The following is a 26,878-nucleotide window of genomic DNA, read 5'->3' as shown; positions in this document are numbered from 1 at the left end:
ATATGGTTTTTCCAGTAGTCATGTATGGATGTGAGGCCTGGACTATAAAGAAAGCTGAGCACCGAAGAACTGATGCTTTTGAACTGTGGTATTGGAGCAGACTCTTGAGAGTCCCTTGGACTGCAAGAAGATCCAACCAGTCAGTCATAAAGGAAATCAGACCTGAATATTCATTGGAAGTTCTGATGCTGAAGCTGAAACTCCAATACTTTGGCCACCTGATGTGAAGAACTGACTCTTAGGTAAAGACCCTAATGCTGGAAAAGTTTGAAGGTGGGAGGAGAGGGAATGACAGAGGATGAGATGGTTGGATGGCATCACCAACTAGACGGACATGAGTTTGAGCAAGCTTCGGGAGTTGGTGATGGACAGGGAAAAGTGGTGTGCCTCAGTTCTTGGGGTCACAAAGAGTCGGACATGATTGAGTGACTGAACTTTACTGATGATTATCATTCTTCCATTTGATCATGTCTTCACCACTTTTGAGAATTGCTTTTTAAATTTATCTCTATTAGATAAGGGCTTCCCTGGTGGCTCAGTTGGTAAAGAATCAGCTTGCAATGTAGGACACCTGGGTTTGATCCCTGGTTTGGAAAGTTCCCCTGGAGAATGGAAAAGCTACCAACTCAAGTATTCTGCCCTGGAGGATGCCATAAACTGTATAGTCCATGGAGTCGCAAATAGTCGGACACTACTAAGTGACTTTCACTTTTTTTGTTGTTGGGTAAATTTCATGATAAACTAGTTTTTTACTTCTTTGTTTAAGGTTTATATCTGCTTTATATCCTAATGTGTTGTATGTTCGGAGAAGGCAATGGCAACCCACTCCAGTACTCTTGCCTGGAAAATCCCAAGAATGGAGGAGCCTGGTAGGCTGCAGTCCGTGTGGTCGCTAACAGTCAGGCACGACTGAGCGACTTCACTTTCACTTTTCAGTCTCATGCATTGGAGAAGGAAATGGCAACCCACTCCAGTATTCTTGCCTGGAGAATCCCAAGGACGGGGGAGCCTGGTGGGCTGCCGTCTATGGGGTCGCACAGAGTCGGACACGACTGAAGCGACTTAGCAGCAGCAGCAGTGTTATATGTTTGGGAACAATTGACTGTTGCCTTGAAAACCTGAAGAACAGCCTGACTAGGCAAAACTTACGTTCCTGGGTCACTGTTTCTTCCAAGAGCACATTCCCTCAGGCATTAAATGATGCTGTGAAGCAATCTAAGGCAGCTTGATTTTTCTTTTCTTGTATGTAAATTACCTTTTCTGCCTGGATGCAGCAAAGATGATTTGCTTGTGAAATTCTATAACTTCACTATAGTATATTTCGACTGTGTTCTTCCGTTCAGCAGACTTAAGACTTTTTATTTCAGGAAATTATCTTGTGTTACAGAAATCAAAACAAAAATTAGTCAAACAAAAATTTGACTAATTTTTCTATTCCATTTTATTCTGTGTTTGTTATTGTTTGTTTTGTTTTCAGCAAAATTTGTACGAACTGGTGCCCTGGTATATGAAAATAAACAAAAACCTCTAATGTGTAATGTCTGTCAATTTATGTGGTGTGAATACTCCTACAGTGGTTATTACTTTTAATTTTTTTGTTTTGTATTGGAATATAGTCAATTAAACAATGTTGTGACAGTTTTAGGTGAACAGTGAAGGGATACATATAGTATCAGTCATACATATACATGCATCCATTCTCCCCCTGAATCCCCTCCCTTCCGAGTTGCCCCATAACATTCAGCAGAGTTCCAGTAGGTCATTGTTGGTTACCCATTTTAAACATAGCAGTATGTACATGTCCATCCCCAACTCTCTAACTATCCCTTTTCCTCACCCTTCTCCCAGGCAACCATAGTTGTTCTCTAAGTCTTACAATCATTAATTTTAAGCTACCAATGTGGTGTCATTGAAAATGAAGTTAGGAATAGGTATGTCTAATCAGCCCTTGCATCTTGTGCAAGCCTACATGTGTTGGGTCTCTTTTGTTGGACTTCTATATAATTTTCCTACAATTGACTTTATATTCTTTTTTGTAGTTAAGAACTGTCCATCTATCACTGAATTTCAGCTGTGTTTAGTCTTATTTCTCTCTCTCTCTCTTTTTAATCTTTTGGATAGTTTAATAATTTCCTTTTTATTTCCCTCCAAACTCTGCCAGTTTCCCTTTCATTTTGGTCATGTTGTCTCTTCTTCAAACCCTTGTATTTAAAAAAAAAATTTTTTTTTTGTTAGATCATATTATCTTTCTTTACTTTAGAACTTTGGGGAAATATTTGTCTGAACTTTCGTCTGTTTCCTTGGCAGTAATTCTTCTTCAGATACATATTATTCTTTTTATGTGTATTTCTTGAAACATTCATTCCTGTCCCCTATTCTTTCTGGTATGCCCCTGCCCCCCGCCCCCCCCCACCCCTGACCTCATTATTTAAGCACATGTCTGGTTCCTTTCTTGAGTCCATTTTTTTTATAATTGTGATTCATCTTTGGGGGATTCTAGCTATCTGTTGCTGAATACATAAGGGAAGAGAGTGAGCTGAGGCAGTCAACCTTGATTCCAGAATGCAGTCTTCATCTTCTCAACCAATTGATTACTTTCTCTAACCTTCAGACACATCTTTTCATGGTTTTTGGTGTTAATCAAGTTGGTTGATTATGAGGTTGATTATGGTATGAAATGAGGTTCATTTCTCATGAAACATTCACTGGTATTTAGCTTTATTATACTGAAAAACAGACACTTCTAGTTATTATTATTATTTTAATTTTTACTTTTTGGCCATGTGGCACGTGGGATCTTAGTTTCCCAGCCAGGAATCAAATGCACACCCCCTGCAGTAGAAGCAAGGAGTCTTAACCATTGGAGCGCCAGGTAAGTTCTCTTAGTTATTACTCAACAGTTATTTTCCCCTCCAAAATTATAAATACAGATTTTGATAGTAGATGAAATAATGTCTCAAGTGTCAGAGAATGAGTTCGTGCCAGCTCAAGAGATCATAATTAATCATTTTACATGCAAAAAGTGTATAGAGCCAGATACTTAAATAGACAATGTACTTCTGTTGGTTCACAAACTTGGGAGCTTCTGGGTAAAATCTGAAAATGACTCCCCACCCCCATAGGCAAGGAGAAACTAAAGAAAGGGGCAGACCAGTCCAGATTGTTAATATTGGTAGGTGGCAGATTTTAAAACCAAAGGAATTTACATAAGAGGCTTGTCTTGGACACCACAAGATGAGCAGTACAGGGGCTCATTAGTTGTGGCATCACAGCTTTGACTTCTACCTCTACCCAAGGCTGCCCACTATATCTCCCAATCACAGATCTTGGTACTTAATTAATATCTTGCCTGCTAGACTCTAAAGAAATGACATTGCATGTATAAAAAGTAAACCCCTATGCAATGCAGTATTTATATAAATAGTATTATTTTTCATTTATAATAGTTTACCTTGCATAACTCCTAAAAAAACTGAGGCAACTAGCAATAATCATAGTATTTAACCAGTAGACATAGCCACACAAAAACAAGCTTTATATAGGACAGGAAATGATTAAAGTTCAGTACTTCAAAACAAAATTTTAATTGATGTCAATCAATCACAAATAAACAACACATGTAAAAAAATAATTTCTGACTTTTGCATCTGCACAAGAACACAGAAAAGAAAGTAAAAAATAGGAAATATTTATGCAAATAATGACGGGAGTGGTGGTGGTAGGTGGGCAGTTAAGGTTACCTGTGTGACTTAGAAAATCAAGGAATCGATTTAGAGATGCCTATCCCAGCGAAAGGGGTAAAGAACCTGCCTGCCAATACAAGAGACAGAAGAGTCACAGGTTTTTATCCCTGGGTTGGGAAGATGCCCTGGAGGAGTGTATGGCAACCCATTCCAGTTTTCTTGCCTGGAGAATCCCATGGACAGAGTAGACTGGTGGGCCATGGGGTCGCGAAGAGTTGGACATGTCTGAAACAACTTACCACACATGCACATTGTTTTAAATAGAAAAGCAGGGTATAATATACCAGGACATATTTCTCCTTTATACATTGTTGTTCAGTCACTAAGTCAAGTCCAACTCTTTGCAACCCCATGGACTGTAGCATGCCAGGCCTCCCTGTCCATAACCAACTACCGGAGTTTACTCAAACTCATGTCCATTGAGTTGGTGATGCCATCCAACCATCTCATTCTCTGTCATCCCCTTCTCCTCCTGCCCTCAATCTTCCCAGAATCAGGGTCTTTTCCAATGAGTTGGCTCTTTGTATCAGGTGGCCAAAGTACTAGAGCTTCAGCATCAGTCCTTCCAATGAACATTCAGGGTTGACTTCCTTTAAGATTGACTGGTGTGCTCCCCTAGCTATCCAAGTGACTATGAAGAGTCTTCTCCAGCACCACAGTTGGAAAGCGTCAATTTTTCGGGACTCAGCCTTCTTTATGGTGCAACTCTCACATCCATACATGACCACTGGAAATACCATAGCTTTGACTATACATACTCTGTCAGCAAAATGATGTCTCTGCTTTTTAATATGCTGTTTAGGTTTGTCATAACTTTTCTTCCCAGGAGCAAGCGTCTTAATTTCATGACTGCAGTCACCATCTGCAGTGATTTTGAAATCCAAGAGAATAAAGTTTGTCACTGTTTGCATTTTTTTCTCCATTTATTTGCCATATACACATTTTTTAATTTAATTAATGTATTTTAGGTCCAGCTGGATTTTCTCTGCTCCGAGCAGGCTTTCTCTAGTTTTAGTGCACAGGGGCTACCTTCATTGCGGTGTGCAAGCTTCTCAGTGTGGTGGCTCCATTTGCTGTGAGCACAGGCTCTAAGTGCATGGGTTTCAGTAGTTGCAGGACAGGGGCTCATTAGTTGTGGCTCCTGGGCTCTAGAGAGCTTGGGCTTAGTAGTTGCGACATGTGGGCTTTAATTGCCCATGGCATGGGGAATCTTCCCAGGCCAGGAAGTGAACCCATGTCCCTTTCATTGGCAGGCAGATTCTAAACCACTGTACCACCAGCGAGCTTGCTATATATAGGAATATTGAGGGAGAAAAGGAATCATCCATTTACCATCAGTCAGTCAGTCAGTTCAGTCACTCAGGTGTGTCCGACTCTTTGCAACTCCAGGAATCGCATCATGCCAGGCCTCCCTGTCCATCACCAACTCCTGGAGTTTACCCAAACTCATGTCCATCGAGTCGGTGACACCATCCAGCCATCTCATCTTCTGTCGTCCCCTTCTCCTCCTGCCCAGCATCAGAGTCCTTTCCAATGAGTCAACTCTTCGCATGAGGTGGCCAAAGTACTGGAGTTTCAGCTTCAGCATCAGTCCTTCCAATGAACAGCCAGGACTGATCTCCTTTAGGATGGACTGGTTGGATCTCCTTGCAGTCCAAGGGACTCTCAAGACTCTTCTCCAACACCACAGTCCAAAAGCATCAATTCTTCGGCATTCAGCTTTCTTCACAGTCCAACTCTCACATCCATACACAACCACTGGAAAAACCATAGCCTTGACTAGATGGACCTTAGTTGGCAAAGCAATGTCTCTGCTTTTTAACATGTTGTCTAGGTCTGTCATAGCTTTTCTTTCAAGGAGCAAGTGTCTTTTAACTTCATGGCTGCAGTCACCATCTGCAGTTATTTTGGAGCCCCCAAAAATAATATCTGACACTGTTTCCACTGTTTCCCCATCTATTTGCCATGAAGTGATAGGACCAGATGCCATGATCTTAATTTTCTGAATGTTGAGCTTTAAGCCAACATTTTCACCCTCCTCCTTCACTTACATCAAGAGGCTTTTTAGTTCCTCTTCACTTTCTGCCATAAGGGTGATGTCATCTGCATATCTGAGGTTATTGATATTTCTCCCGGGCAATCTTGATGCCAGCTTGTGCTTCTTCCAGCCCAGCATTTCTCATGATGTCCTCTGCATATAAGTTAAATAAGCAGAGTGACAATATACAGACTTGATGTACTCCTTTTCCTATTTGGAACCAGTCAGTTGTTCCATGTCCAGTTCTAACTGCTGCTTCCTGACCTGCATACAAATTTCTCAAGAGGCAGATCAGGTGGTCTGGTATTCCCATCTCTTTCAGAATTTTCCACAGTTTATTGTGATCCACACAGTCAAAGGCTTTGGCATAGTCAATAAAGCAGAAATAGATCTATTTCTGGAACTCTATTGCTTTTTCCATGATCCAGTGGATGTTGGCAATTTGATCTCTGGTTCCTCTGCCTTTCCTAAAACCAGCTTGAACATCTGGAAATTCACGGTTCACGAACTGCTGAAGCCTGGGTTGGAGAATTTTGAGCATTACTTTACTAGCGTGTGAGATGAGTGCAATTGTGTGCTAGTTTGAGCATTCTTTGGCATTGCCTTTCTTTGGGATCGGAATGAAAACTGACCTTTTCCAGTCCTGTGGCCACTGCTGAGTTTTCCAAATTTGCTGGAATATTGAGTGCAGCAGCACTTTCACAGCATCATCTTCCAGCATTTGAAATAGCTTAACTGGAATTCCATCACCTCCACTAGCTTTGTTCATAGTGGCGTTTTCTAAGGCCCACTTGACTTCACATTCCAGGATATCTGGCTCTACGTGAGTGATCACACCCTCGTGATTATCTGGGTCATGAAGATCTTTTTGTACAGTTCTTCTGTGTATTCTTGCCACTTCTTCTTAATATCTTCTGCTTCTGTTAGGTCCATACCATTTCTCTCCTTTATTGTGCTCATCTTTGCATTAAATGTTCCCTGGTATCTCTAATTTTCTTGAAGAGATCTCTAGTCTTTCCCATTCTGTTGTTTTCCTCTATTTCTTTGCATTGATCGCTGAGGAAGGCTTTCTTATCTCTCCTTGCTATTCTTTGGAACTCTGCATTCAGATGCTTATATCTGTCCTTTTCTCCTTTGCTTTTCACTTCTCTTCTTTTCACAGCTATTTGTAAGGCCTCCCCAGACAGCCATTTTGCTTTTTTGCATTTCTTTTCCATGGGGATGGTCTTGATCCCTGTCTCCTGTACAATGTCACGAACCTCATTCCATAGTTCATCAGGCACTCTGTCTATCAGATCTAGTCCCTTAAATCTATTTCTCACTTCCATTGTATAATCATAAGGGATTTGATTTAGGTCATACCTGAATGGTCTAGTGGGTTTCCCTACTTTCCTCAATTTAAGTCTGAATTTGGCAATAAGGAGTTCATGATCTGAGCCATAGTCAGCTCCTGGTCTTGTTTTGCTGACTGTATGGAGCTGCTCCATCTTTGGCTGCAAAGAATATAATCAATCCAATTTTGGTGTTGACCATCTGGTGATGTCCATGTATAGAGTCTTCTCTTGTGTTGTTGGAAGAGGGTGTTTGCTATGATCAGTGAGTTCTCTTGGCAAAACTCTATTAGCCTTTGCTTTGCTTCATCCTGTACTCCAAGGCCAAATTTGCCTGTTACTCCAGGTGTTTCTTGACTTCTTACTTTTGCATTCCAGTCCTGTATAATGAAAAAGACATCTTTTTTGGGTGTTGGTTCCAAAAGGTCTTGTAGGTCTTCATAAAACTGTTCAACTTCAGCTTCTTCAGCATTACTGTTGGGGCATAGGCTTGGATTACCATGATATTGAATGGTTTGCCTTGGAAATGAACAGAGATCATTCTGTCATTTTTGAGATTGCATTCAAGTACTGGTTCCTGTTTTGATATGGCAACTACTACATTGAGGGTACTGAGCAAATGGAAAACAAATAAATATTGTTAATGGAAAACAAGATAAATATTGTACCATTAATTAGAAAACTGTTAAGAGTTATTAAGTGTAACAGGGTACCAACACATATAAACCTTTATTTTTAATTTGATATCACATACTGTATCACTAATTCCTGAGGGTATTTTGGGGGCAGCTAAGGCAGATGTGTGTGACATCTTCATTTCCAAGGTTGAAAATTCATGAATGCTTTAGTGAATCTCTCTCACTATAGCCTGGACAGCGAATTTTTTAAAATTAGTTTTTAATTAGAGGATAATTGTTTTACAATATTGTGTTGGTTTCTGCCATAGAATAACATGAATCAGCTATAGGTACACACTTGGCCCCTCCTGCTTGAACCTCCCTTCCACCTCCCACCCCACTCCCTAGGCTGTCACAGAGCACGTGGTTGAGCTCCTTGTATTACAGCAACTTCCCACTAGCTAGCTATTCTACATGTGGCATTGTATATGTTTCAGTGCTACTTTCTCAGTTTGTCCCACCCTCTCTTCCCTGCTCTGTCCACAGGCACTGAATATTTTTGACAATGCTGGAGCCTTCAGGGGTTGGGAAGGGAGTGGGCAACCCTGGGATTTAAGATATCTTTGCAAGCTTCAACCCAAACATCACTCATCTGAAAGCCCTGTCATCTTTTGGTACATAAACACCCTATTCTTATCATGGTCTGTCAGTCTTCTTAAATGGCAAGCCTAGCCTTACCATTAGATGCCCAATAAATTGACATTTTGATGCCCAGTCTAAGTTTTTGTCCCAGATCAGGAAATGTTGGGAACAGCCAAGGCAGGTGGTTCAGACTTGAGTAGAGGCTCAACTGGCAACGAGTGTGCTACCCAACTAGCAAAGAGAGCGTGAAAATGTCCAGCTTTCCCTAAGACTCACATTCTAAGTCAGAAAGTAGCCAGTTTGTGTGGGTGCTCAGAGTCCAGTGGTACTGAGATTCCTTCCAGGGTTGGGCACAACATCCCGAGGGCATCTTCACCTGTTAGACTCCAAGCCGTCTGTAGGTTGGACCGGCTTTTGTGGGAGCCAGAGAACGTTTCTAGGCTGGCTGCTTGCAGGAGAGCCACCCAAAGGTCACAGAAGAGGGATTCTCTAGATCTCGGCTGCTCGACGTGGTCGGAGGACCAGTGACATCAGCATCCCCTGGGGGCTTGTTCAGCTTGTAGATCTCAGACCCCAGTCCAGAGCAAGCGACTCCGAATTTGCATTTTAATTCCTAGGCACCTTGAAGTTGAAGCAGCAAGGTTCCAGGTGGTAGCACCAAGACTAGCGGAAGGACCTTTCTCTCGGCCCCGCCCTCTCGCCCTTTGCTCTGCCCTTAAGCTCAGTCCAGCTTTGGCCCTGCACAAAATTTCTGCACAGTGTGTATGAGGAGGGGGCGTGCAGGAGCTGCCCGTGGAGGGCAGAGGGAAAGTGGGATCAGATCAGCGAGAAGGGCTTTCTCCAGCTCAGATCCCACAGCGTGAGACACTCCCCCCGCCCCCCGCAACCTCTCCACCCCCGCCCCCCGCCCCCCGCAGCTGCTACTGCCAGCCTCCCTCCGGCAGCCACGAAAACCCGGAGCAGCTGCGAGCGCTCCTGGAAAGTCCTCCCAGGGCGAAGCCGGGCAGCTGGGCATGCTCAGTAGCTGGGGGAGGCCTGGGTGGAGAGTGGGAAGCTGTGGCTCAGCCTCCGGCCCCTCCCGCCGGCCCCCGCCCCCTTTGCCCCTACCCAGCCCGTAGTAGTTGCCCGGCGTGCGCCCGGGGAGACCGGGAACATGGCGTTCCGAGCGATGTAGCCGCGGAGGAGGAGAGGGGGACTAGGCTCCGCCGCCGTACTGACAGCCAAGCCACCAGGTAGGCAGGCGCGCCCGGCGGGGCTGCCCGGGTGGGTACGGGCGCGGGGAGGGGCGCTTGCGGGGATGCGCACGGCGGGGACCCGGGCACCTGGCTTTGCCGGGAGAGGATGCGAAGCGGACATCTGTGACAGCGCGCGATTGTGCATCTGCTAGGAGATGCCAAAGGCTGGGGACCGACTGGCTGAAGGGGATGGATTCGGGAACCGCCCCCCGCCCCCCACGCCCATTCACTGCCATCCAGCCTGGGCTCTCTGCGGGTCAAATAAAGGGTAGTTCTTTTCTGCTGAGCAGGAGGGCATGGGGGAGATACCAGGATACCAGTCCTGGGAATGCGCTGGTCCCCCGGACCGCGGGCAAACCCAGCACCGGCTCTTTGTGTATACAGCCCCGCACGCCGGGGGTGCCGCGGTGCGTGCTTCTCTGAGGAGTGTTGGACATATTGCCAGGGCAGGATTCCCGTTTGGTTTTTGTCTCTTGACAGGTGTAGATTGGAGAATGCAATAGCTGAGGCTTTATGGGACTGTTTTCCTTTGTTACTTGCCTTGGTGTGTGTGTGTGCGCGCGCGCGCGTGGTGGGTTGTAATGGAGAGAACTTATGTTCGTGGACACGGGTGTGGACAGAGCATGAAGAGAATCTCGATTCCAAACTCTTGTCAAAATTGCCTGCGATGTTAACCTCCTGGAGGATAAACTTGAAAAGTCCAGAGATTATCAGTGCCCAGTTTGAAGGAGAAGCATGTTGGCCTTTCTTGAACCTATGTGTGCATATCGGGAGCTTTAAACGTAGGATGCAAGGTAATTCCACATTAGATGTCAATTAAGGGAATTTGAAGCATTGGGATGTTATCTATAGTGGTCTTCTTCTTCTTCTTCTTCTTTTTTAAAGGCCAAATTAATAAAGAAAAAGAAAAGTTGGCACAAAGCCAGAGGACAATGTCATCTTTAATAGTTAATGACAGCTTTAGAAGGATAAATATACTTTTGGGGAAATCGGGAAACCCGTGTTCCAAAGGGTTCCCCCCAAAAATAGATATATGGTCTTAGGTAACTCTAAAAACCTCTCAGAGCATCCTTTTCCTTTCTAGGGTTTGGTGGCAGGTAAATAACTGTCTTACTTGAGTCCAGATGAACCACACCACTTTTTAGAAGTCCCTCCTACACTAGAATTCTATGAAATTGAAACTGCATAATAACAGCTTTGCACCTCACATTTGTATGTCTGATTTATTCAGACCTACAACTCACTGAGTTAAGGAGGAAAGGTAAATTTAGAATGTGCTTTTATTTTTCGATTTGTAAAGGATGGACATCTGTGACTATGAAGTTTAGACACACTTCCCTCCGTGCTTACAGTACTTATTTTTATCGTCTCTTTAGGTGGCAAGAATGAGTCAGTATCACCAAAATGAAATGGGAGAAACTTGAGAAAAATGCATTTAATTAAATTAAAGCCATAAATGTCCAATCTGGTGATAATGCCTTGACTTCAAATTCATGTGTGCAAAGCAGAAGCACTGCTGATGGGAGCAATAGAAAGTGAAGTTCACTGATAGCACTGGTTTTATATTTTTGTGCTTCTCTGTGAATAGGAAGAGTTGAATTGTACTAGATCCCTAAACTTGTTAATAAATGTGAGAGAGAACTGCAAACGTTGAAAACACTTTGTGCCTCTCCTCTGTCATTTTACTAAAATGTTGCAGGTGTGAGAGGCAAGTATTCTAGGATCTCATCTGGGTGGTGAGACAGTTGAGTTTGAGCTCTGACTCTTCCCTATTAAGCTTTGTGATCTTGAGCAAGCTATATAACTTTCCCAAGCCTCAGTTTCCTCAGCTGTAAAACAAGCCTAGAGCTAAGACTTAACCTAAATTGGGTAGAGGTATGGTTTACTTATAAACCACAACCAGTGGTGGTGATCATTATCAGAGGAAGGAAAATGGATGTTTATTTAACTATACTATATGCCCTGTATTAAGCTAAATAAGTTCAAATGTGTGATCTCATTTATCTTCCCGACTAGAGCCTGTCAGTCACGAAGAGTCAGACGCGACTTAGTGACTAAACAACAAACAGATGGCTTAAAATGTCAGAAATATGTTCTTTTGCAGTTCTGGAGATTAGAAGTTCAAAATCAAGGTTTAGTCAAAGCCATTCTTCCTTGGAAGCCTCAAGAGGAGGATCCTTTCTGGCTTCTCCCAGTTTCTGGTAGACCCAGGTATTCCTTGTTTTGGGACAGCATAACTAATTTCTGCCTTCATCTTCACATTGTGAAGTTCCCCCATTTATAAATAAGGACACCGTTCATATTGGATTTAGGGCCCATCCTAATTCAGTGTGACCTCAACTTAACTTGATTACATCTCCAAAGACCCTGTTTTGTAATCAGGTCACGTTTTTAGGTTCTGGTTGGGCATGAATTTGGGGGGAACTCTATTCAGCCCTGTATACCCTATGATAGGTATTTAATGACAGTATTAGTATTATGTCAGTATCAGTAGGACATAATGATAAAATAGTATGTTTTTTGAAAACACTTTAAAGCTTTTTTAATCCAGGCAATATATTTGAATTTTTATATACCCAAACATGATAGAGAAAAACAGTATTCAGAGGTACCTCATTTATACAAATGTCACTTGTCTAGAAACCAAGGTAATCTAGGGTTTCAATCTTAAACAGGTAACATAGCTGATATACCCTGGCCTAGATGGATTTGTTAATGTTTGCCTTCCTCCCTTTTTGCTTCCCCACTAACACACAATGCAAACAGACAGTGGAAAACCATATTAAACAACAAAAATAACAGTCACAAAAATACACTAATCTTAACAACTTTCTAATCTTTCTTATCCTGGTAAATGGCACCACTGTCCAGGGAGTTGCCAGAAACTCAAAAATCATCTCTGATGCCTCTGTTCCCTTTGTCCTCCAAACCAAAAACTATCACCAATTTTTTGCAAGTTCTGTCTTCAATATCTATGTATAAACTCTTGATAAGTTCTTATTTCCATCCTCACTGTCACCTCCATCAAACTCCAAGTTGTTACTATCTTTCATTTGGTCCACTAGTGGGGCTTCCTTCCAGACTCCCGGTTCCCAGCTTGGGCCCGCCCATTCTTCATCCAGAACAGGTAGAGTCATGTCAGTCCCCTGCAGAAGATTCATTATGTACCTGGGACAGTTTCCAGAGATTCTTGCTGGTCTCCTCCCGGGCACCTCTTCCTCTTACCGCTGTCATACCAATCTGTTTCTTGAACCTCCCCCATGCTTTGCCAGTTCAAGCTGTACTCAATTGGGTCTCCTTGATCTCTTTTCCTTGTGAACCCAAATCTCTCCTCACCTTTCTACTTTTCTTCTATGGCACTGAAAATTTGCAGTTTCCTATTTATTTGTTTGGCTATTCATTTAATTTCTGTAAACTCTGTGATGGCCATTTGTTTTGTGTCTTTCATGTAGAAGATGCTTAATAAATGGTCAATAAGTGAAGGAATGAATACTCTTCTTCATAGCATTGTTCTGTGCCAACTTAAAGATATGATATTTTAGAAACTATTTTCTTTACTACCTATATAAAAAGAGCAATTTAGAACTCATTCTGACTTTGAGAGGAGTACTCCTGGCTTTAGTAAATGCATCTTTGAAGAACTGATTTCAAGTGAGCAGTTAAGAATGAAGTCAAAATATTTTTTGACAACTGAGACTTTTGAAAAAATGTCAGTCAACAAATACTCAAATATTTCAACAAAATATTTGTTGGACATTAACATTTTCCATGCTTGGCCCTAGGAAGATAGTGGTGAACTAGACTTTTAGCCTTCTAGAGATTAACAATAAATAATCCTAATAGGTAATGATAATATTATTTATTGAGCTTTTGTTATGTGCTAGGTTCCCTTCCTAGGGGCTTCCCTGCTGGCTCAGCTGGTAAAGAATCTTCCTGGAATGCAGGAGACCTGGGTTCGATTCCTCAGTTTGGAAGACCCTCTGGAGAAGGAAATGGCAACCCACACCAGTATTCTTGCCTGGGAAATCCCATGGGTAGAGGAGTCTGGCAGGCTACAGTCCATGGGGTTGCAAAGAGTCGGACATGACTGAGTGACTAACACTTTCCCTTTTCAAGTTCTCTTCCTTCCTTACTCTTACTTATTTTTACAGATGGCTCTCCAGTCTTTCCCAATAATACAAAATCCAGATTAGATGCATGACAAATACTTGATGAATTAATAATTAGATACTATTATCCTGATCTTTCAAAATAAGGAACTTAGGTTTATCTGAGGAAAACAGAATCCCCTCATATACGGAAGTGCATGCAATTGCTTTCTGAAAATATCTAGGTTTGGCCCTATTCTACTTTAAAAATTATCCTACCTATTGTCCCTGGGGTTAAAATAAGAGACAAATTGCTGTCTACGTGAGGATAGGCTCCTGGTGTATTTCTTTGTCTTCCACAATTGTCAAAATTCTTAATCACCAGCTGGATTGTTTTGTCTATCCTGTTTAATTCAAGTGAGAAGTGACTTAATATCTTTCATTTAGAGGACTTTTTGGTAGTTTTGAATAGCGAGACTGAGTACCAAAGGGAAATGGAGGTGGTCCAATATGGGAACATGGGTTATATTTTGCATTTCTAGTTTGGCCTCAATTTTATGTCATTTTAGTAGTTGCAAAAAGGTAATTTTTAAAAATAAATGAAAGTATCATTACTTTTTATCTAAGCAAGAAAAAAGTCAGACATTGTATCTTAATTTTGTTTAAAAGTGATGGATACACAGTTGACTCAACTGAAACCTAAGAAACCAATAAGAGGGTTCAGTAAAGTGGTTGGTTTATAATATACATGTTCAGAAATGAAGGATTACCTCAAATGCTAATATTTACCAACAAAAAATAATACAATAGAAAATGATTCTGTTTATGAATCCATACAAATATATATTATCTAAGAAAATTGGAAATGTATATAAAACACCAATACTTGGAGGAAAAAAGTATCTAAGGACTTATGTAGGAAAGCTATAAAATTTTACTTAGACACATAAAAACAGAAACAAATGAAAACTTGCCTTAGTATTAGAAAGATAGATATTTGATATGGTTATTTTTCCATGATCAATTATATAGTTTTATTGTATTGAGATTTGGGAAAACTTGTCAAAATGATTCTAATATTCACTTGGAAGAATAACTATATGACAATAGTCAAGAAAAATTTGCAGAGGAATTTATATGGGGGTTGGGGTGGGTTGCCCTTCCAGAAACAAAAATAAATACAGTCATTGAACTACAATCATTATAGCAGAGTAGTACTGGTGTAAAAATCAATAGTTAGCTCAATGGAATAGAATAGATTGCAAAGAGACTCAGGTAGTTTTTGGAAACAGAACTGCGATGGGGAAAGCATTTTGAAACAGGAATATTTGACCAAAGAATCAAGCAAATTGGCTTAGTATACAGGAAATATTCAACTAAGAACCTCTGTTTATATGACTCACTAGACTAAATTCCAAATTGGAAAGTTCATTTGCCAGATGAGAAAGTCAGAAGAAAATATTTAATAATTTTAGGGAAATGAGTTTTTAATATAAAATTAATGGAAAGAATCACAAAGCAAAATATAGATTTGAATATATTTTAAACATTTGCATGCAAAAAAATACAGTGTAAAGCAAAAAGTAATTATGGAGAAAAACATGGACACCAAGCATAACAGAACAGTTAATGTAATAATCCCATTGAGGAACTCTTAGATATCAATAAGTAGAAAATAACATGCCAAGAGAATTGTCCACATACCTGAATAATTCAAAAGGAAGAAAAAGGCTAACATACATATTTAATATTCTTACTATAATCACAGAAATGGAAATTAAAACAAAAGTTATATGCTATGTTTCATGGATTAAACCAGCAAAATGTATATATGTATATATAGATAAAAAAAATACTCAGTACTTGCAAGGATGCAGAGAGAAGGACATTTGCATTACTACTGGCAGAAGAATTATACAATAGTGTTTGCTAAAGAAGTAGATGCAGACAAAAACTTACATTGAGGATTGTTATAATATTCTGAAATAATAAAAAAAATGAAAACAATCTATATAAAAATTGGAGGTGGGTTAAAGCTATTTTAAAGTTTCCCTTTACATAGAAGAAAGAAACAGCAGCCTCCAAGTGGCAGGATTTCACTGTTTTATAAAAAGTGCCCCCAAATGTGGGAGACAGCATAGGGTACCCTACTTTGGAGGTTTAAAATTAATATTTTAAGCCATGTTAAGACAATAAAAGCCAGAAAGTGGTCAACTGTCTCATCACTGCATTAAAAGTAAAGCTCTTTTAATTTTTCCCACCATGCCAAAATAAACAAATAAATAAATAAACCTCAGAAAAACAAGAGGAATAAAATCTAGTAAGAATAAATTTAGTCATGTGAAAACCAAAATAAAGTCCCCCAAATGATAGACTATGACACATATTAAAAGGAGTCATTTCAAAGATTATGTAATAACAAGGAACAGCTTTCACAACAGTTTTAACTAGAAATAACCAAATGCACTGCTGCATTACAATGATATGTATTTCAGGAATATCATATATAGATGTATGAAAACTGGAACAAAAACAAAATTAGGCAGTGTTTGGACAGTAAAAATATGTATGGCTTATATTTTTCATACCTCCCTGAATTTTTCAAAATAGAAGAACTGTACAAAAAAGATCTTCATGACCAAGATAATCACAATGGTGTGCTCACTCACCTAGAGCCAGACATCCTGGAATGTGAAGTCAAGTGGGCCTTAGAAATCATCACTATGAACAAAGCTAGTGGAGGTGATGGAATTCCAGTTAAGCTATTTCAAATGCTGGAAGATTATGCTGTGAAAGTGCTGCACTCAATATGCCAGCACATTTGGAAAACTCAGCAGTGGCCACAGGACTGGAAAAGGGCAGTTTTCATTCCAATCTCAAAGAAAGGCAATGCCAAAGAATGCTCAAACTACCACACAATTGCACTCATCTCACACGCTAGTAAAGTAATGCTCAAAATACTCCAAGCCAGGCTTCAGCAATTCATGAACTGTGAACTTCCAGATGTTCAAGCTGGTTTTAGAAAAGGCAGAGGAACCAGAGATCAAATTGCCAAAATCCGCTGGATCATGGAAAGAGGAAGAGAGTTCCAGAAAAACATCTATTTCTGCTTTATTGACTATGCCAAAGCCTTTGACTGCATGGATCACAACAAACTGTGGAAAATTCTGAAAGAGGTGGGGATACCAGACCACCTGACCTGCCTCTTGACAAACCTATATGCAGGTCAGGAAGCAACAGTTAGAACTGGACATGGAACAACAGACTGGTTCCAAATCGGGAAAGGAGTACATCAAGGCTGTATATTGTCACCCTGCTTATTTAACTTCTATGCAGAGTACATAATGAGAAACGCTGGGCTGGAAGAAGCACAAGCTGGAATCAAGATTGCCGGGAGAAATATCAATCATCTCAGATATGCAGATGACACCACCCTTATGGCAGAAAGTGAAGAGGAACTAAAAAGCCTCTTGATGAAAGTGAAAGTGGAGAGTGAAAAAGTTGGCTTAAAGCTCAACATTCAGAAAATGAAGATCATGGCATCTGGTCCCATCACTTCATGGGAAATAGATGGGGAAACAGTGTAAACAGTGTCAGACTTTATTTTTTGGGGCTCCAAAATAACTGCAGATGGTGACTGCAGCCATGAAATTAAAAGAAGGAAAGTTATGACCTTAGAAGGAAAGTTATGACCAACCTAGATAGCATATTGAAAAGCAGAGACATTACTTTGCCAACAAAGGTTCGTCTAGTCAAGGCTATTGTTTTTCCAGTAGTCATGTATGGATGTGAGAGTTGGACTGTGAAGAAAGCTGAGTGCCGAAGAATTGATCCCTTTGAAGTGTGGTGTTGGAGAAGACTCTTGAGAGTCCCTTGGACTGCAAGGAGATCCAACCAGTCCATTCTGAAGGAGATCAGCCCTGGGATTTCTTTGGAAGGAATGATGCTAAAGCTGAAACTCCAGTACTTTGGCCATCTGATGCGAAGAGTTGACTAATTGGAAAAGACTCTGATGCTGGGAGGGATTGGGGGCAGGAGGAGAAGGGGACGACAGAGGATGAGATGGCTGGATGGCATCACCGACTCGATGGACATGAGTTTGGGTGAAGTCCGGGAGTTGGTGATGGACAGGGAGGCCTGTTGTGCTGCAATTCATGGGGTCACAAAGAGTCAGACACGACTGAGCAATTGAACTGAACTGAATGTTGTTTTATGAGTTAGAAAAAAAAATTCACTGTTAGGTTATAATGACTCAGTATGTGACACTCATGGTTAACTCTTGTGTCAGGGGCTCTGCCAAGTATATTGGCAATGACTCTTAGTTCGCATGCAAATGAAAGAAACTCTAGTAAAGAAAGAATTTACTATAAGGCTCTCAGATAACTAAAAGAATTGCCAGGAACGGGAGTGTCCCCTCAAAACAACCACCTCCACCTCGAAAAACAGGCTTGCAAGCAAACCAGAACCTAGCCAGCTTTAGAGTCTAGATATCATGGACTAGAGAAACAGGTCCATGCACGAGGGGTTTGCCCGGGCTGGACCCTAGTCCACTGTTTTTGTGCTTAGGGCTTGGCCCCATTCCCCAGGACACAATTCACTTGGCATCACAGGTGGGAAGGCACCTTGACTGGCAGTCCCATGGTCTTCTTTCTGCTGAGAGAACCAAAAATGATGGGATGGGAGGTCAACGGCCCATATCAAACCAAACAGAAAGAATAAAAATGCCCTTTAGCCCAGGACTTGGAGGCCAACAGGGTTGAATTGCAGGCCTCCACACCTCCCCTGCAGAGGGCACAGCTGCTGAGATGGAGATTCACAAGGAGCCCAAGGTTTATGGTACTGTGTGCCTGGTGGTGCCCCACATAAGAGATGCAGTTTTCTCCTGGAGTCAGCAGGACATGTCCTGAAGAAGCTGGCTTTTCAGATTTGATCTTCATATATGGGTAGGTTTTTGTTTTTATAAAATATTTATTATTTGGCTGCTCAGTGTCTCAGTTGTGGCAAGCAGGATCTTTAGTCGTGGCCTGGGAACTCTTAGTTGCAGAATGTGGTGTCTAGTTCCCTGACCAGGGATCGAACCTAGGCTCCCTGCACTGGGAGCTGAGTCTTAGCCACTGGACCACCAGGGAAATCCCTGCACAGGTATTTTGAAGGGAAGATACTATTCTCAAGTGAAACCAGAGCCAGTGAAAGGATGCTCTGAAGAAAACAGTTTAGCAGAAACAAGAGGTATAGTTTGGAAATAGATGGAGCACCAGCACGAGTCTAGGCTTCTTTTTATCTTGAATTATCTTAACTCTGAACAAGTCTTTTAGTCATGTTTGAGTTTTAGTCAGTCAGTTCAGTCATTCAGTCGTGTCTGACTCCTTGCAATCTCATGGACTGCAGCATGCCAGGCCTCCCTGTCCATCACCAACTCCCGGAGCTTGCTCAAACCATGTCCTTTGAGTCAGTGATCCCATTCAACCATCCTCTGTCATCCCCTCATGCTCCCACCTTCAATCTTTCCCAGAATCAGGGTCTTTTCAAATAAGTCAGTTCTTCTTATCTATTTGTTTATTTGTTTAATATTTGAGTTTAGTCGACTATGAATGATGGGTTCTGAGCTCAAATAACTTTTGGTGTGTGCGTGTGTGCTAAGTCACTTCAGTTGTGTCCAACTATTTGCGACCCTGTGGGCTGTTGCCTGCTGGGCTCCCTGGTCCATGGGGATTTTCCAGGCAAGAATATTGGAGTGGGTTGCCATGCCCTCCTCCAGGGGATCTTCCTGACCCAGGGATCAAACCTGCGTCTCCTGTGTCTCCTGCATTGCAGGCAAATTCTTTACTGCTGAGCCACCAAGGAGCCCCCTAACTTTTGGTGAAAGAAAGTGAAAGTGAAGTTGCTCAGCCGTGTGTCCAACTCTTTGCGATCCCATGGACTGTAGCCTACTAGGCTCCGTCCATGGGATTTTCCAGGCAACAGTACCGGAGTAGGGTGCCATTTCCTTCTCCAGGGGATCTTCCTGACCCAGGGATTGAACCTAGGCCTCCCAAATTGTAGGCAGATGCTTTACCCTCTGAGCCACCAGGGAAGCAACTTTTGGTATGTAATACTAAAAAATCACCCATAAATCAATCTATATTCTTCTTCCAGTTCTCATCATACATAGGACATGGCTGTGGTTGTCCAGGTAATTTAATGCCCAGGTTTATGTTGCCTTTATAGCTTTTTATAACCTTTTCCCTGAGGAGAGGACACTTGCAAATGGGATGCAAAAAAAGAAAAAGGTAATTATTCTTTAATTGCACTAAAAACAGGAAATCTTAAATTACCAAAGGATCCCCTGGATACTGTATAGTAAAGAGTTTACCTGCTGTGTTCTCCCACCTCTTGACACCTGTGCAGCCAAGCCCCCTGCACTCAGAGCCCACTCTTGGCCCTCACTGGACCCTGCTTTGCATTCCCAGGACCTCGGACTTCCCCTCTTAGGAGGCTCTGGGGCCCAAGACAGGCCAAGGAAGGATTGTTTATTAGTGAGAGGTGGGATGGAGCTCGTAGTCCACATATAGAACCTGAAGCCTGAGGCAGAAGGAGCGAGGCAATGGGACAAGAGACTGGGACCCTCTACTTAGCCACGTTCTGGGATCCCAGGCTTCTGAGTTGAAGCCTGAGTTTCTACATTGTTTCGAAGGCATATTTGTTTGACTAGGCTTACAGAACCTACTTAGCAATTTTTAGCTTGGTTTATCGTATTTAAGGCCTAGTGTGCTGCAGTCCATGGGGTCGCAGAGAGTCACACATGACTGGGCGACTGAATAACAACAACATCATATTTGAATATTTAGCTAAAAAAAAAAAAAAAGAAGAATATTTAGCTGTATAGTCACTGAGACTCCTGGTGCTGTCATCCTCTCCAGTGTCAGGATTGCACCTGCTCAGGTGACTGTTTTAGAAAGGCCGCACTGAGCTATGCACACATATACATATACACACAACTTGCTGCTCATGCAGGAGCAATGTAGATTATAAGAAAAGTGGCTTGCACTCCTGTGGTTGTACTTAACATGTTGAAGAAGATATGTTAAACCCTCATCCCAGTATTTTACCTGTGAATCTTAATCATCATGAAAGCTCTATAAAGTAGGTTACTCAAGGCAGTCATGCAGAGGAGTCATACCCTTCTTTATCTGGGCCCAGTGTCCACATAGACTGTTGCATACAGCAAGCAACTCAGTAGATTAAAAGTTTTGTTTGGCATCCTTGAACCTTCAGTAATTCAAGAATCACTGGATTAATCAACCCACTTTGACTCTTGAATCCTCTGATTCTGCATTGTGGTTCATTTAGATTTGTCAGGAAAAGGGCAAGGAATGCTATTCATTGCCTTGCTGTCTTCAGTATTATGATTAAGGGAATGATCAAAATCAGGAATCAATATTTGGTTGTGTGTATAAAAAAAAACAAATTTTAACTGTTTTAATTTACAGTTTAAAACAGATGTCAGCTCTGGGATTCTTTCAGTCTTCAAGGAAGTTGCCATTTGTGTCCTTGATGATGAAGGTGAATGGGCAGAGAAGAGTCCCTTTGTCTTTTCTGTAGAGCACAGTTGATATCCCTAAGCCTCTGTTGCACCCCCATCCAACTGGACTGAGATGGCTTTTCCCAACATTATTGGTTCCATCACTCTTTTAATCAATTACAGATGGGGGAGGATGGGGGCAAGCTCAGGTGTTCACATCTTCAGTAGCAAGTAGATCTGCCATTTCATCGTTCTTTGTTAGCATCGCTTCTCAATTCACATTCAAGGTTGGCATTCTATTTAAGAAACTCCTTAACTATTTTCTGGGTGGAACTCTATCCCTTTGCATCTACAGATGGTCCTTTTTGTCGTGCAAATGGATTTCCCAGCTAATCTTTCTTAAGTGAGTTGCCTCCTTGCCTAATTTAGCTCCACTGCAGTTTACTGACCTAGGAAGAGAGCTTCCTGCAAGTGAAGTGGAGAAAACTTATACTTCATATGTTTCAAAGAAAGCATCTTCCTCTAAAGTAGGAACAGTTGCTATGTGGATATAATTTACCTTTGAAAAACATAAACACTGATGGAGGAGGGGATTCAAGAAGAAAGTCTTACAGAAATGGAATGTAGAGCTTTCCTCCTCTGGAAAGGAAAGTGTAGTGTTCAGTACATTGTTCATTCTCCTCTAGCTTTTTGAGACATGAAAACAAAAAAGGACTTTTCCAATAATATTGAAATAACAGTTATTCATAACTTGAGTTAAACAGTAGTTTGTTTTGCCTGTTATGAAAGTTTTAAGTTATTAGCTACCTCCAAGTTGGGCTTCCCTGGTGGTGTTACTAAGTCCAAGCTCCCTCTGCTTGCCGCATGATGGGCCAATGAATCCAAGAGACAAGGGCTGAGCAAGGAAGGGACCAACTGCAGAGCCAGATGACAGAGAAGATGGCAGGCTAGTGCCTCTGATTAACCATCTTATTAGGGTCTGAATGCCAGGTTCTTTTGTAGATCAGACATTGGGGGGACATAAGGAAGCAAAGTAAAAAGATGATTCATCTTGCAAACATCACCTAGAATGTCAAGCCTCAGGCAGTGGATGTGTTAATTTCTTGCTTCCTATCATCTATAGGTGGCCAGGTTCTGTACAAAGGCACTTTAGTTTAACCATCAGGCAGAGGGGCAGAATTCTCTGAGGCAGGCCATTCTATATGGTTATAACAAAATCAAGTCAAAGAAACACTTCCAACATGGAGTTAGAATTGGCTTCTCCGCAACAGTGGCTCAGTGGTAAAGAATCCACCTGCCAATGCCAGAGACTCGGGTTCCATCCCTGGGTTGGGAAGATCTCTTGGAGTAGGAACTGTCAGCCCACTCCAGTATTCTTGCCTGGGAAATCAGGACAGAGGGGCCTGGTGGGCTATGAAGTGTTGCATGAGAGTCTGACATGACTCAGTAACTGAACAACAAGCTCCAAGCTGGGTCCTGTCTTACGCTCCAGGCAAGAGTGCACTCTCCCTTCTCACAGCTAAGGAGTCCCTGAGTCTCATCAGCTTAACTTTCTTGAACAGCCCTTCCCTGGCCCACTGCATCTCCCCGTAGTGTCTCTCAGTTAGACCTTGTACGAACTTCCCGTCTCTGCTTTGCCATCATTACCACTCCAAAATAAACATCTTGTCATCTGGTGATCACCTTCTCACTGCAAATTTCCTACCAGCTACCTGTGTGTGCATGCTCAGTTTTATCTGACTCTTTGTGGCCACATGGGCTGTCACCCTCCAGGCTCCTCTATGTCTAGGATTTTCCAAGCAAGAATCCTTGAGTAGGTTGCCATTTCCTTCCCCAGTGGATCTTCCCTACCCAGGGAGCAAACCCAAGTCTCAGGGCATCTCCTGCATTGGCAGAGGATTCTTTACCACTGAACCACCTGGGAATCCACCTGGGAGTGTGGAGCTGTCCACGTCCTCCACATTCTTCCACAGGGTTCTGGTGTAGGTAGAGTTCCAGACAAGGTGGTGAAGAAAGGGAGACGACCTCAACAGAAGCTGCCTTTATTCAGGCAAGGAGGGGCGACAGCCGGTCTAAGGACCAGGCAGAGTGTGCGGGGTCAGGGAGGCTTCATATTTAAGGGGAGGTTTTGCAGAAGCAATAGGGGAGGACTTAGTCAGGCGGTGCGTTCTGGGTAATCTTTAGCTGAGATGGCAGTTTGTGGATGAACAGGGGCAGGGGGCCCTGGGCTGATGCAATCTGCCCGGAGTGTTGGGGTGGGACTTAAAGTTCAGTTATGTCATCCCTGAAGTCAGGTGGTTCAGCAAGGGCCCTTGAAGCCATTATCTTTTTTGGGCAGGCCTGAGGCCTTTGAGGCCTTTATCTTCTTTTCTAGGCTCGAGGACTCCTTCACTGGGAGACCTCTCAAGGCATTCATCACAGTATTTTTTGAAGCTATTTTCTTCCTTGACTCCCTTCTTGTACTACACTGATAATTCCTAAGGAAGATACCTGGTTTCTTCATCTTTGAGTCCCCTAGCACCTCGCTTTATGCATCCATACTAAAGGTCTTCATTTTTAACAGGGTTTGTGGATGGATGGATGTTACCTAGGCTAAAAAATGAGTCCAAATGAAGAAGAGTAATGCCATGATTTAAAATTCTGAAATGGAACCTAGCAATAATGTGATCTAAGTCATTTACTTAAAAAAATTATATGCTAGTAATAATTTTCTACTTTTGAAAAAAGAAAGACACATGGAAGGAAAGATTAATTCTCTGTTTCTAGTTAGAGACAGATTCTAATATTGGATATGGATATAAAGTAAACATTCTATATATACTGAAAAGTAATGAAGCAAACTGTAAGCTAAGAGCCAGCTTTTCAACAATCAGTTCAGTTCAGTCGGTCAGACATGTCCGACTCTTTGTGACCCCACGGACTGCAGCACACCAGGCTTCCCTGTCCATCACCAACTCCCAGAGCTTGCTCAAACTCATGTCCATCGAGTTGGTGATGCCGTCCAACTATCTCATCCTCTGTCATCCCCTTCTCCTCCTGCCCTCAATCTTTCCCAGCATCAGGGTCTTTTTCAATGAGTCAGCTCTTTGCATCAGGTGGCCAAAGTATTGGAGTTTCAGCTTCAACATCAGTCCTTCCAATGAACACCCAGGACTGATCTCCTTTAGGATGGACTGGTTTGATCTCCTTGCTGTCCAAGGGACTCTCAAGAGTCTTCTCCAACACCACAGTTCAAAAGCATTGTTCTTCTGTGCTCAGCTTTCTTTATAATCCAACTCTCACATCCATACATGATCACTGGAAAAACCATAGCTTTGACTAGAGGGACCTTTGTTGGCAAAGTAATGTCTCTGCTTTTTAATATGCTGTCTAGGTTGGTCACAGCTTTTCTTCCAAGAATCAAGTGTCTTTTAATTTCACGGTTGCCGTTACCATCTGCAGTGATTTTGGAGCCCAAGAAAATAAAATCTGTCACTGTTGCCATTGTTTCCCCATCTATTTGTCATGAAGTGATGGGACCAGATGCCATAATTTTTGTTTTTTGAATGTTGAGTTTTAAGCCAGCTTTTTCACTCTTCTTTCACTTTCTGCCATAAGGTTGGTGTCACCTGCATATTTGAGGTTATTGATATTTCTTCTGGCAAGCTTGATTCCATCTTGTGCTTCATCCAGCCCAGCATTTCACATGATATGCTCTGCATATAAGTTAAATAAGCAGGGTGACAATATACAGCCTTGACACACTCCTTTCCCCATTTTGAACCAGTCAGTTGTTCCATGTCTGGTTCTAAATTGCTTCCTGACATGCATATAGGTTTCTCTGGAGGCAGGACAGGTAGTCTGGTATTCCCATCTCTTTAATAATTTTCCACAGTTTGTTGTGATCCACAGAGGCAAAGGGTTTAGTGTAGTCAATGAAGCAGAAGTATATGTTTTTCTGGAATTCTCTTGCTTTTTCTGTGATCCAGCGGATGTTGGCAATTTGATCTCTGGTTCCTCTGACTTTTCTAAATCCAGCTTGAACATCTGGAATTTTTTGGTTCACGTACTGTTGAAGTCTAGCTTGGAGAATTTTGAGCATTACTTTGCTAGTGTGTAGAATGAATGAAATTGTGTGGTAGTTTGAACATTCTTTGGCTTTGCCTTTCTTTGAGATTGGAATGAAAATTGACTTTTTCCAGTCCTGTGGCCACTTTTGAGTGTTCCAAATTTGCTGACATGTTGAATGCAGCACTCTTAACAGCATCATCTTTTAGATTTGAAATAGCTCAGCTGGAATTCCATCACATCCACTAGCTTTGTTCATAGTGATGCTTCCTAAGGCCTACTTGACTTCACACTCCAGGATGTCTGGCTCTAGGTGAGTGATCACACCATCATGGTTGTCTGGGTCATTAAGATCTTTTTTGTATGGTTCTTTTGTGTATTCTTGCCACCTCTTTTTAATATCTTCTGCTTCTGTTAGTTCCATGCAGTTTCTGTCCTTTATTGTGCCCATATTTTTATGAAATGTTCCCTTGGTATCTCTAAATTTCTTGAAGAGATCTCTAGTCTTTCCCATTTTATTGTTTTCCTCTATTTTTTTGCATTGATCACTTAGTAAGGCTTTCTTATCTCTCCTTGCTGTTTTTTGGAACTCTGCATTCAGATGGATATATCTTTCCTTTTCTCCTTTACCTTTTGTTTCTCTTCTTTTCCAATAATAGCATAAATAAACTCAACTTCTTGAAAAACATTAAGAATAATTATTTGATTACTGGATGCAACTTACACCCCCTGTTCCTTTGTCCCAAACCTGGTATGAATATTCTTGGTTGGTGATGTGACTCCTGCTTGAGCATTTATTGATTTTTATACTGAAATCTGGGGTTTTATTCAGTTCTGCCCTAATCTTTGGTACTTGTTTCCTTAGTAACAGATGTGCTATGAAGTGAGAAAAACCAAAAAGCTGGGGATGGAAATTAATCAAAGTCAGTGGTCTAACCAAAGGTTTCTCCAGTGTGGGATCTAGGGTCTCATGTCAAAAACATGGCCACATGTTTTTGAGGAAATATTCTCAGAAATAGAAGATTCTTGGGTGATAACCACAGGGATTTTAAAGGCAGCATATAGATAGTCTCCGTGATAGCAGTGTGTGTCTACTTTCATAGGGACTCCTGCCGCAGTACCTGTGTTGGCATATTAGCAGTCTACACTGGCTGATAGAAACACTCACCGCCAAGAGCCCACTAACAACTGGGAATCAGGAAACCACAAACTAGCGAACAGCAATGGGAGACTTTTACTATCCATGAAATATAGTTGAGCTGTCTTTTTAAAGCTGGAAGGTGTAGGAGAGCACTGTGAATTCTATTAGGAAATATTTGACAATGCCAATTTTGAGCAGAGTTTCTAGTCTTATGCCCTAGATGTGTTGTGATTGGCATATATAGTATGACGTTTCTTCTAAAAATTCAGGGGCTCCTTTTAAAAAAAATCATATAAACACAAGTACAAAATTTGGCAACATTGACCATGTTTCCTCATGGCCACCATCCCCTGTGGCTGAGCCGCTGAGTAGCAGCTGCCTCCACCATAGATTAGATAATGGACTATTCACTTTGCTGCAGTCCCCAGTGCTCCCTACTGTGTACTCTCTGGCCGTTTTACTTGTTTATATTACCCTTTTTGGCCCTTAACATCT

At 41.8% G+C, this 26,878-nt stretch overlaps 1 protein-coding gene across 2 annotated transcripts in view; it reads left to right on the top strand.

Moving 5' to 3' along the window:
* Positions 1-9,423: 9,423 nt before the first annotated feature.
* The window catches only part of PAK5 (p21 (RAC1) activated kinase 5), a 429,499-nt gene continuing 412,044 nt past the window's right edge, over positions 9,424-26,878 (top strand). For both annotated transcript variants that reach the window (XM_055543380.1, XM_055543381.1), the window contains exon 1: positions 9,424-9,603. The gene's annotated coding sequence lies outside the window, so the exon portion shown is untranslated. The remainder of the gene's footprint in view (positions 9,604-26,878) is intronic.

Source organism: Bubalus kerabau, chromosome 13, assembly GCF_029407905.1.
Source record: "Bubalus kerabau isolate K-KA32 ecotype Philippines breed swamp buffalo chromosome 13, PCC_UOA_SB_1v2, whole genome shotgun sequence".
NCBI lineage: Eukaryota > Metazoa > Chordata > Mammalia > Artiodactyla > Bovidae > Bubalus > Bubalus kerabau.
This window is presented reverse-complemented; position numbering and strand designations above follow the sequence as displayed.